Source organism: Lepidothrix coronata, unplaced genomic scaffold (assembly GCF_001604755.1).
Source record: "Lepidothrix coronata isolate B3197 unplaced genomic scaffold, Lepidothrix_coronata-1.0 Scaffold0, whole genome shotgun sequence".
NCBI lineage: Eukaryota > Metazoa > Chordata > Aves > Passeriformes > Pipridae > Lepidothrix > Lepidothrix coronata.
This window is the reverse complement of record NW_016690180.1, coordinates 2901481-2914993: the sequence shown is the minus strand read 5'-3', so window position 1 is coordinate 2914993 and position 13513 is coordinate 2901481.

Below are 13513 nucleotides of genomic sequence, written 5' to 3'. Positions count from 1 at the left end.
TTTAAAATGACAGAAAATGCTCATTAGTATTCAGCTGAAAGACTGACTAGACAATGATCATTGCAGGTAAGCTGAAGACTAGTAGAATCAGAAAGCTTCTTTTTGTTTGGATTTATGATCAAAGAATAAATAAAAGAAAAATGAGAATGAAAAAGCCAGCACATTCCAGTCAATTAAATCTCCTACGTTTAGTTTTCTAAACATACCTTCTATTCACAAAAGTTTGTATGTCTGTTTTACCAATGATACCTGTTTTCTAACAACATTTCTTTGGAAGTCTTATTCTATTAAGGTCTTTGCCACTGGCTATTCCTGCATGTAGAGAATAGATTGAGGGGGAAAAAAGCACAAATTCAGAGATATTTGTTAGTGAATTTTTTGATATTATCCTTGTGAAATAGGAGACAGTCATCAATTTTCAATGAATTTTGAGTTGCTGTGTTTGTCTGTGGATCATACATCAAGAGCACTCTGAAATGACAAGCAGATAAAAGATTCAAATAAACCCTCAAAAAGCAGAATGAGATCTCTCTCCTTCTGCAAACTGAACAACAGTAATTATTGGAGAAACCATAGGGCCAGAACCTTAGCAGCTGTAAATCAGTAAAACTTCACTAAGCCCAACAGTACTACCTTAATTTACAGAAGCTTACTATTGCAATATAATTTTAGAAGGTTTTGTTTTCAAGACACACTTTTCCTAACAGCAGGTGCAAAGTACTTTCTACAGGTTAAGCTATTTGTGAGGAATGAGACAGGCTGACTAGGAGGAAAGGATTTATGCAGTTCATGTGAATAATATGGTGAGTAATTTACAAAGCTCTGAAAAAATCTGCACAGCACTTGAAAAGAACAATGAGTTTTAAATTGTCAATTGTGAGGGGCAGCTCATTATGTATTAGAAACAGAACTTAAATTTACATAAATGTTTCAATGGTTCTACTTGTATAATGCACAATCAGGTACTTTCATGCTGGTGCTCAATACTGCATTACACTCTTCAAATTCCACAACAGATACAGGAAAGTTATGTAGTAACTCCAGTGTACCACTGTTGTAAGGATTTTTGAAATCCTTGCGTAAGCAGACAGCGTTCCATGATATTTAGCCTTTTCAGACCATTCAGACTTAGAACCACAAAATAGCTCTTGGCAACCTTGAAACAGAACAAAGGTGCCACGTTGACCTAACAGCCTCATATAAAAACAAAAATTAATTTAAATAATTATTAAGTTATTAAATACATGCTCATCACTGAGGAGAATACTGTTTCATTTGATACTGTAGCATTTTGTGTGATATCGAATCGTAACTATAAAGTATGCACATTTTAAATTGGACAGTGTTTCAAAAGCCCTTTAAAACTCCAATATTATAGTTTTTAACAACCATCTTGGTTTAGCAATTTGTTTCTCTGTTCATGATATTATTATATCAAATAGGGGATCTCTTTTGCCAAGATTCCCTTATGTAGAACAATGTGGGGAAAGAATAATTTATAGAACTGAAATTTAAGTTGGTATTATAATAAAATATTTATTCCCCAGCTGCTGACACGTTAAAAAGTAACCACATTTTCTTCCTATTCTGGTCTGTCCCTGACAATTCTAGAGCAATGGCTGAAGCTTCCTTAGGGTTCGGTGCAAAACCACTTTAGATGCTTAAGTCCCCTTATACTCCCTTTAGTCACCTAAAACAATGGGTATTCTTTTTCTTCCTTATGAAGGACTATCACTTTTCTTCTTTAGCCTTCTTGTGTACCTTTTATCTTGATACTGCAGATCTTGTCTTTTTACATGTTTTTGGAAGCTTAAGTGTAGGCATTAACAACTGCAAAGCTGTTAATTACCTAGACCACAATTGACCACAATTGACCACAATTACCTAGAGTGGTCAAAATTGAATTCTTTAGTTCTTTTACGAGGTAGATAAATTTTAGGGAAAGATACACCTTAAGTGTAGCATAGTGTCTCTCTGAGAATATTTTTCAAGCTTTTTCAATCACTGCACAAGATCTCTGATCTCCTCTTTTGAACCCAAAAACTTCTACTTCACAATATTGGAAGAGGTCTAGTTAGGTTCCTGGACTTATCACATGAAATAAAATGTAATACACTTTTCTTGTAGCTTTGTGTTAAACAGAATGTCAAAGGTTTTTCTTAGGTCCTTACCCATAAAGGACAGTAAGTATTAGATGTTTTGTACTTATGAGCCTTTAAAATAGTTTTGATAAGATTTCATAGATTCTGTGTCCCATGTAGCTTATAGAAACCAATATTCCATTGTAATAATATTGTTTCACTTCTGGGTTTGGATCAAAATTGGATTCTGTTGTTTAAGAATTGAGAGCTATCTCTCAGAATACAATTTTAAATGACTTTCACTGCAGTGGCTTTCGCTGTATATTAAATATTTCACTTTGTTCTTTTGGTTTTCCTTTCTTCTTATGAAAAGCGTTATGCTCTTACAAGCAATCTGCCATGCCTCATTCCTTTCCTGTAAGAGAGTTCTTTTTTAACCAGCATTGGTAGTATAAAATGGCCACAGATAAATGAGTATGAAAAATCTTTTCTTAGAGTAAATTCAAAGAGAATCATCCACATTATCAAGCATGGAAATGATTTAGAAAAAAAAAAGTCACAACACGTTTAAAACATTTCCCAGGTTTTAAAGGTCCATAGGTCCATTTTACTGATAATATGTTTTATATCAGATTTAAAACATAAAAAAATCAAGCAGTTAATTTTTTTCCTTAGAATGAATAATTTTTGACATCAAAAAGACCAAAAGACTATCTGTAGTTATATGGGCATATCAACTTTCATATGCAACTTTTTTTCAAGCAGCTTCACAAAACAGAAAGTAGTGATGAATGAGCTTCGATGATTAAAAGTAGATAAAAGAATATATCTATAGAAATATGTACCCTGTCTGAAAATACTCAACCTGCAGCTCTGTTCATTTTCATCATTCTCATTCGGTAAGACTTAACTGTCTCAGCTTATCCCAAGTGTGGTAATACATGCTGGAAAAGTTATGTGTACTGTCTGATGTCACACAATTTGGGTTTCAGGGCATACATCAGAAAACAGTAATTATTCAGAATACTTTTGGAAAACCTTATGTTTGTAAGTGTGTCACAAACAGTGCCACTTAATGTGAATTATTGCACCCTTTGCTATCTCAGTAATCAATGGATGGCACTAGTCTTTCACAAGGTGAGCATGAAATAGGTATAACAGAAATATGACTCCAGCTGAAGTAGCACTGTGACTGTGACTGTGAGTTTCAAAGGGAAGGATGAGGTGATAGGGAATACAATGCGATATATCTATGAGCAAAATAAGCCCTTTTAACCTCAAATTATTTATAAATAAGTGATTACAAACAATTAATGATAATGTGGAGTAATATTACATTGATCACCTTTAAAGTTAATGAGATACATACATGAAAAATATGATTCCCCTATGTGATATATTAAAAATGTTAAGTTCTTTATATATAGCCTATTTTCACAGTTTTATTCAATACATGTTGAAATGTTCAGAAACTATATACCGTGTCATAGAACTGTCAGCTGTTTGTGACTGTTACTTTGCTTCAGTAAAGAAATATGGTAAATTTACAAATTGATTTTAGAGTGATAAGCAAGAATGGACCAATATGTAAACAGAAAAAAAAATACGATGATTTTACTTCTGTTAATATTTAAATGTTATTGAACCTTCTTATTTACTGACTAATTAGGAATTAAACATTTTACATAAATAAGTATAATTTATGAATATTTATATCTGTGCATATTTACATGGTCCTGATTCATGGATAATCCCTTCAGTAATCATCAGCATGAAGAACACAGATCTACAGAGGTGAAGAAGAAACACCATTGAGATCATTGCATTTATTCCCTTGCTAGTGCAACAAGATGGATTAGGAAGGAACCAGTAAATTAAATATGGAGAGTTTTCAGGCACATAAGATTTACCACATCTCATTAATAATTGAGTTTCCAGAGTGCTGCTGCTAGAGGGCTCAGTAAACATTCCATTTTGTTGAGGCAAGAATATGTTCCCTAATCCAAATTTGGCATTTTGACTAACAGCAGAAAATAGCCTTTTATTTACCTATTTATCTTTTTCACTGCCTTTGGATATTTTTAAGATAGGTTGTTGGTTTTTTTCATAGAAGTATCTCAAATGGTCATCAGTCTTTCAGACAAACAGAGAGTTAAAGTACTCAGGTTGCCTTAAAACTGACATTGTTTACAGACCATCTGTTTTCCCCTTTCATATTTTATTTGGTTTCCTATGGTTATATATATATGTTCTGAACAATTAGCCATCAATCAGATATTATATTCCAATAATAGTAACTTAGAATACATTTGGAATTTTTTTTTTCCTTTGTATTCAGTATTTTTGGGGATGTACATGGTGTCTGTACTTATGTTTATATAGGAGAGTTGCTATTTTTTCTTAGGCTTTTTTGCTTCCACAATACATGTTAAAATACACATCCAAAAATTTGTTTTGTCTTTAAGTTCAGCAAACACCATGGTCCAAAAGTGTTGAGGTTTAGATGTATTTTAGATATATCAGATTTACTGTGCATGCATAAAGCATCTGTGCAACATGTGCTCTCTTAGACTCAATGGGTCATGAATGAACAAATTAAGCGATTATTTGTTTGGGATCCCTTGAAATTCTGAGCAAATCAGCCAAGGGACTCTTTCCTGCACAGACAAGTGAAAAAGGGAGATATATACTGGAAGCTGTTCTCAAGATGTTATTGGAAGATATTTGCAAAGAATGAATGCTTTGTTTCCTTGAAGTCACATTTCTGGCCCTCTGTCATTGATTGCCTATCTGTTGTAAAGTACTTGTAAGGCAAGCTGAAAATTAGGTCACCCTAAGGGGGAAAAAAGCTCATAATCCTTCTGTTATCAGGACAGCCTTAAGCTTAAATAAAACAGTAAGATCACGGTCATGAGATACATACATGAAAAATATGATTCCCCTATGTGATATATTATCTTAATATCTCTTAGTAGATCTTAATAATAATAGATGCCAAAAGTTTTTACCAGTACAGATAAAAATACAAAATTGTATACAGATATAAGAAAGTTATACTGTGAAGGAGGTATCCTTGTACATTTATCTAATTTATCATAAATTATATTTAGTAGTTAACAATAGAAGTGTTCAGACAATTTCAAGGAGTTTTGGGGAGTAATAGCTAAACTATGAAAGGCAAAGGCTGGGATCCACTCTTCTATAATGTAGAAACCCTGGAGGACAGCTTCATAGTTTCAGTTTTCCTCTACTCTTTTTCTCTATGCTATTTCCTAAAAGAGTTATATGTTAATAAATTTCTGTGATCTGAGCTGCTCTCTTTATATATAAAATACGTAAGAGTTCTATAACTGCAAGTCAGAAACATACTGTGAAAGATGACTATAGTCCCTTAACCAAGAATCATATCTTTAAAGAAAAAATTAAGTGGAAAGATACCTTATTCAAAGTACCTGTTCAGAATAAAGAGGATCATTAATTCCTTCACACATGAATGCAATATCAGAAACTAATCAGAAGACTTCTATTAAGGAAGAATTTCTAATTAAAAAGGACATTTTTTAGTTGTAAAAAGAAATACGTGTTAGCATAGCATATACTAAGTCTACTCATAAGGTACTTTTCAATTCAAAGCATTGTATTTTGTAAGTCCATTAAGGTCTTATAATTTTAAATTCTGGTTCAAATATACTTCAGAATACTTTAAGTTGCATCTACTTCATATTTCCTTTGGTTTGTGTGTCATTTTCCCCCATGAAATGTTTATGATCAAACACACAAAACCCTTAAACTGTTTATGTTCAATGCAGAGATCTCATGCTGCAAGTGGTTAAACTAATATTAAAAAATTGTGAGCATAGGATTTATAATAATTGCAGAATTAACATAATCTAGTAATTTCAGCAATTCCTTACAAAATTGAAAAAGACAATCAGAGGACAAAATGCATGATAAAAAAGAACAATGACATTTATAATAACTTCTGAGGTTTGAATAACATTTTTAATATTTGTAAAGAAGTGTTCGTATTTGTAAAATATTGTGTGGTAGCTTTAAATTACGCCTATTAAAAACCTGTAAAACAGAAGTGTTGCCTTAGGAAACAGGCTGAATAGAAGAAAAAAATGAGCCAGCATTCAATTAAAGATGCTCTGAGAAATTCCAATTAAAAGAATTAAAACAATTAGAGGTGATGCAAGCCATTAAATAAAGTGAAATGAGCTGAAGATGTTATAAAAGGTGTTAATAAAGGAAGAGGTTAATAAAGGAAAACAGCTTTGTTTTTCCTGTTTATGAAGAGGAACATATAAACACTGTATAAAACAAAATTTCTTTCAGTTCTTCCTGCATATACCAGATATCACAGTTAGTTATATTCAGCCCTGCACCAAAATAGCTAAAAGCACAGAGGCATTTCAGCACAGCACAAAAGATTGAGAAATTTTTCAGTTCAACACTTGAATCTTAAGAGTAAATAACTGCAAATATATCAAATCAGATGAAGTAAGTTCTAAATCATTGTTAAAGAATTAAATGTAGTTCTCAGTAATTACCTGAATGTCTAAGAGTTTTGCATTATGATTTAAACAACCTGATATTTTAGATATTTCCATCCTATTCTGCTAATTTTTTAGTTTTGATATTCTGGGAGACAAAGTATTACCTATTTATCATTCCCAGTAGGGTGTATATGGTCAGCAAGTACCAATATTACTATTTTTCAGCTCTAAAGTATTTGTTAGATAATTCAGCTCTTAGGTGTGCTGGCATCTGCTTCTGCTTTGTGTAGGTATGTATTGACACAAAAAAAGGTAACATCTGGTGTGTAAAAGTAACTTGGCTGATTTTTAGCGAAGAAGAGAGCAGAGAGAAAAGTTTTTTCAAGCTTTACTAGATGGAGAAAAGATCAGGCCAACACAGGTCATACAACACTAAGATCTGTTCCAGATCAGTAAAGCCTTTTTTTATTCAATTTACTCCCATGTTAGCAATAATCATCATATTTTACATAATTTCAATGCTCATGCCATATAATTATTTTGTATAATCAAACCTAACTCGTGGTTCTATACACTGAGCTATTGAATGAATATTCTGGCAGTAAAGCTGGTACTTAACTATTTATTTGAGAAATGTGCAGACACATAATTTTAGAAATTTGATAAATCTGTAATTACAATATGTATGTGTCGTTAGCATTTATGAACAATGACAGCAAAAGCAATAACACACATCAAGCCACAACAGGCAACCCTGAAAAAGAATGGCATGTTCTGACATGTTACTGTTTACAGTTTTGACCAGAATGCCAAGTCTAGTCTACTTTCAATCTGATTAAAAATAAGAATATAAATCTCTGCTCATAGAATATGCACTTTCCTGGCAGCACCATTCTGTGTCATTTCATATTTTATTTTATTTAATTTTATTTTCCAAAATCAAGCAATACCCAGCAAGTCTTTACTTAAGTACTTTGAGCTTCTGGGGTGGTTGGTGTGATTTTGACAGGATTCCACATGTTCACTTTTTTATTTTTAATTACCATGACACGAAAGTGTTTTAACTCCAACTATAATGCTATTTTGAAACTGCTATAGGATAAGTTTTTCTGTTTAAAGAAGTAGAACATTGGTTCTGAAGTACATATAGTAAAACGTTTCTTAAATATGCAATTTTTAAAATACAGAAAATAATGCCATCATATATATATTACTATATTTCCAAAAGACAGAGAATTAAATTCTTATAGTAAGAAAATTAATCTTAATCTTTCAATTCAAGTATCAGGATAAGGAGAATCTGTCTTTCTTCATAATTTTTTTTTGTAAAATAATTACAGTAAAAACATTAAATATATCTTATCTGATTTTATAAATGGCTTCAGAATTCTTAGCCTATACACAGATGTATTCGGGATTTGGAGGCACTGAAAGGAGATGCAAGAAAGCTGAAAGACGAGTTGGAGAGAAAGTTTTAACAAATTCAGTGGACATAGTAATTTGCTAAAGAACATCTGTTGATGCCTTTAGAATCCATATGTGAAAAAAGAAGGAAGAAAACCAATTGGAAACAAACTGTTAAAACCTATTTTCTGTTATATTAACGTTTTGTAGATCAGCTTATATCTTGACACATTCTTTTTCTACAACATACATTTAAAATTCACATGGCAACAACATTGCTAATTAACAGTCAGACATATCTTCTCTTTTTAATCTATAAATGTGTTTTAAATCTTTTTTTTCTAAGTCAACTTCATTTAAGAAAATTGGTGGTATTCTTTCTTTTAAGAGAAAAAAACCTGGTTTGTATTAATCATTAGAGTAAACTAGTATTTTGCTTTGGTCAGAGATCTGAATTCCTCTAGATTTCTTCCAATAGATAGTTCCATAAATTATACTTCTACTGGAAACCTTAATACAACCTGACTGTATACATACAAGATAACTAGTTTCTCTCAATATCTTGAATACAGGGATATTGTAACATCTAAATAACCTGTCCCTTGCTAAGATACAGTGGGACACTTATGCTTGGTTTCCCAAAGTGGCAGGGAGATAAGAGGTGAGGATGAATGGGTCTGAGGGGCAAAATGACTATATTCTGTTGGGAGACAGTGGGCATCAGGTGCTGCAGCACTTCAGGATCTGAGCATTTCTGTGGTACTCTTCACTCTGATCTCACTGTGACTTTTAATTTACAGTAGTGTGAAATGAGTATGTAAGAGCTATAGAAGATTAACACTCTGAGGGAACGTTTGTTCCTTACCTTTTCCCCATGGATAATATGAATGACAGTACTATATGTGAAAAGTGTATTTATATCCATTATAAACTGGAATCTGTGCTCTGTAACACTGGTTTTATATTATATATATTATATATATTATATATTATATATTATATATTATATATATTGCAGTGTATTAACAGTCCTGCCATACAGCAGGAATTGAACATCCAAGTCGTGAAGTACCTTGCTGTGGTAAAACAGATGTATTTGTGTTCAGCAGTGTCTTCTCTTGCACTGATACAGCAGTGTTTAATATTAGCTCTTTTTAGGAGGCAGTGTGAGCTACTATCAAGCTATCAGTTATTTATTAGTTGATTAAGCATTAAAAGACTGTCCTTTCTACAAACAATGCAAGTGTGTTACTCTATGTAGCAACCTTAAAAAAAACATTTGTCTAATTTGTTTTATTAGCACATAGCACCAAAATCACGCTGGAAGATACCACATGGGCTGATTCAGGCAAAAGGTGGAACAGGCAAGGTCTGTTACAGCAACCTGCTCTATAACATAGGGACCACTGGGGAAGTTTTAAATTTTTATTGTAAAGACTACTCAGAAATGAGTTCACAGGAATGTCTTCATTCAAGTTTATAATCTGTTTATATTAATATTAAAATTTTATTATATGTGTAGCGTACAGAAAAAGTTTGTGTAAAAATTATTCTAAAAGTGTTATAAAAAGAGATTTGTCTTTGTGATAGGTAAAGTATAATAAAACATATTTGAACCAATGGCCCTTGAGTCTGTTTGAATATTCAATAATTTTTTTACATCTATGGGATTATTTTTTCACAGAATCAATCCTTTATCTTACCAAATAGCAATCACTGGATTCCCCCCAAACTTTGACACCAATGCATTTCCTTCCTCCTGCCTTTCATATATCACAACCAGAGGTCCTCAGAGGTGTGCTGAGTTTACCTGGTGTCAGGAAGAGCTTGAGGTGCGTTGAAGAAGTCATATTTCTCAGGAAAGGAAATAGTCACTGGCTAAAACTTAGATCACTTTGTCTGGTTTTGCAATAAGGAACTCCTCAAGTTTTTCTGCACGTGTTATGCTGCTTTAAAAGGACTTCATTTCTTCCTGAAACAAATGGTACAAGTGGAGAAAAAGTATCTGCTTTGTTTTCTCGTTGATTCAGGAGTGTCAAGCCTGCCAATCTTGCTGCCTTTTGTGTGTCTAAGAGTGTGTATATATCTCTATATCCTTTTCCTTTTTCTAGAAAGGACTTAATAGAGCAGTAATGGTTTTATTATCCTAGGCCATGCATAAAAGAACTGAAGCTGCCCTGGTTATCCAACAAATTCAGAATCCTCTTTTATTCAGTAATGATTCCATGTGTTTTCCAAGTTTATATAAACTTGGTTGATGACCAAATGCATCCCACATAATAACTTAGGCATGATATTGACTATTTTTGAGTTAGCTCACAGCTATTTATAAGCTAGAAGCAATCAACTTTATTTTTAACTGTGATACAGGCATTAATACTGTGAGTTAGACAATGGCTTAGCTCTTTTCAAAACACCTTTTTAGTAACAGGCTCTCATACCTATATAATTTTGAACAACAAATTATTTAATTAATACTTAGCAACAGTAAAATTTCATATTTTACAGTAAAAAGAAAAAAAACCCACAAAACATGAGGCTGAGAAAAGTCCCTGCCACACAGCAGGAACTAAACATCCAAGTACTGAAGTGCCTCACTAGGGTAGAACAATCTACAGATGAAAAAAAAAGCCAAGTTCTTTGAAATGAACTGATGGAAAGAGAAGTACTAAGGGGTTGTTACATTCATTAAAACAGGGTTATGAATCTGATATCATTTTATCTAGAGATACTTTACCTCAATAAACCAGAACGGTAAAGTGTAAGTGTATTATCTGGGGAACTGCTAAATTTGGGACCATCATGTTGAGCTATTTTATTTGGATGCTATTGCATGAGCAGAAACAAAATTGGACAAGCACAATCATGAAGTTCAGATGAAGATCGAAATTTATGCATCTGATTATTTATTGGGACTTAAATTGCAAGTGAATTCTAGAGAGTAACTGCTTAAATTTTCATTGAATTTCAATAAAAATCAATGAATTATGAGAACTCTACAGTTTAAAACCTATACTACTGAAGTTCATAATCAACACCTTTGATAATACCTGTTTTTGTGATCTGAATTGACTAATTATTAAACTGTCAACTGATTTTCAATAAGGACCAACAGAGAACTTTGTATCATCACATAGAAAAAAGTTTGTATTCACATTAGATGCTTAGAAGTGGTACATTCAACAGAAGAACTTTGACCACACACCAGGCAAGTCCACAGTCCCAGACAGGATCACAGCAGGAAGTTAGTGATTAATAATCTCGGGTAATTTAGAACCAAGTTCGTTTCAAACTCACTAAATCTTAAAGCCAGAGACATCTAATCTAAGACCGATAAAATGAAGAAGGAACATTGGTAGGCCATTGGCAGGAAGCTTGAAGAACACACCATTGTTGCCTTGGAGTTTCTGATATTTAATTTTTATAGGTTTTAGAAATAGTTATGTAGTGAATGTAGGTTTTAAATGTAGCTGCATTTATTATATCCCTTACCCTTTAGTATAGTAGTTACAGATATCCAATCCTATTACCCCATTCTATATCAATATTTAGTCTCTTTTACAAGGTAGGCCTTCATTCTCTTTAAAAACATCTGCACCCTGGTCTGGACAACGAGATATCACCCAGCCAAAGCAACCTTCAAACCCAGAACTCTGGAAAGCTTCCAAGGCCGAAGAAGATGAAGATGAGGAAGAGGGGGTCCCAAAACGCCCCCAGACTCAATTCCCGAGAGGCAGTTTGGGGGACGGAATGGGGCAAAGGCCGGGGGTGGACGAACAGGGATTGGATGGACATTATTATAAAAATTGTAGCACCTACTTCAGGGAGTATGCTCGTGGTTTGTATTTCCAGAGCCTGAGAGGCTTCATTAAACCTTCCCTTATCTTACCTCCCACTTAAATTGCCCTGGAGTTTCTCCCCGAAAAAATTTCTCCCCGAATTTTTTAGGCAACACTAGATACACAACAAAAAAAAAAGACTAAACCCAAAATAAAGCCTAAACCAGTAGCCAGTGCAACTCCCCTTTGACTTTAGGCAGCAATATTCCCTGCTGTAGTGTGAAAGACCTTCCTATAAGTCACTTCTCAAAATTCACATGATGAATTTAATTCAAATCTAGAGTAGGAACACCAAATATCTCAGCTGTAGGACCTGTCTTCTGACCACTAAGCTATTAATTTTTCTGAGAGCTCACAGCATTAGCTTCTCTAAAGAAAATATACTTTAATTGAGGAAATCAAAATGATTAAATCAGTTCTGACCACAGTGAGGTTTTGTTTTTCAAAACAATTGCTGCACTTAAAAAATATTCTCTACTTTTTTTTTAACTTTAATAAAGGTAATGTTTGCAATATGACATGGAGAGGCAGAGGATTTTATACTACTTCACAGTGGACTTTTCTTTTTTTAAACTCACAGACTTTCAAAATGTTTCACTACATCATGCACCTTCCACTCAAGTCATCTGGACTTTAATAGTGGTGCTCTCTGAGCCAACAGTCCTTGCTTTGTTAAAGTAAACATATGGCTAAATTCAATCCTAACAAGCACTCTGGCTGTTCAACCTTATCTGCATTATGTATGGTATGTTAGTCAAGTAAGAGTTTAGTGTGCAATACAATCAAATGTTTCCCCATGTTACCCACAAATGCTAGAGTAATGGATTAGATGTTATCACCATATTTCTACTGGATCCAGGTGTTCTGAAAGCTCTTGAAGTCAAGTGAGAGAATACAACTGAAAAATGATTTTCAAATAACCTATCAGCTATTGTCACTTAAATAACATAAATCTGTCTTCATGTGAAGTACAAGTTAGTATTTGGTATACACAGAAAGAATCTCTTTTACCTTCTTACCCTTTCATGTGCTTTTGTATAAAAGTTTCTATTTTGTTTCAAGTTTTGTTTAGTAATACATTGATTGATAATCTGAGTAATACAGCTTTTCTTATACAGATTCAACCTGTATAAGGTCTTACAAGGTACGCTTACAGTTAACACAGATTTTAGAGAAAGAATAACATTCCACAGTGCGGAAGTGAATAGTGCCAGGATTGGAACTGAATATATCTGCAGACTGACTGTGTAACATCTGTACTTCAGCATGCATCCTTCAGTTCCATAAACTGCTGCTCTGCACATATTTGGGTCTTGGTATCTGATGGAAACCTTCCTGCATCTAAAAGCAGAATGCAAGCATTGTGTCAGTCTTAGAGTTTTCAGTTGGAGTAACCCTCTGTCCTCATCTTACTGATTTATGCTAAATGCTGATCCTTTCCTGCTGCAAGAAAAGGGTATGATGAAGGAGCACTTGGCTTCCCTATTAGGCATCAGTCCTGGCTAACGGAGCAGCATATTTGACCATTGTTTAAATTATTTATGAAACTCTTTAAAGCTTCTTTGTGGGAAATACTCACTTTTCTCAGTCTGCACACAGTGTGCAGACTGAGTTGTAGTCACGTTGTCCTGCCTTAATACAGGAATGATTTTTCCCTTTTTCTAAAAACCTAATCAGTGCTGCTGGGGTA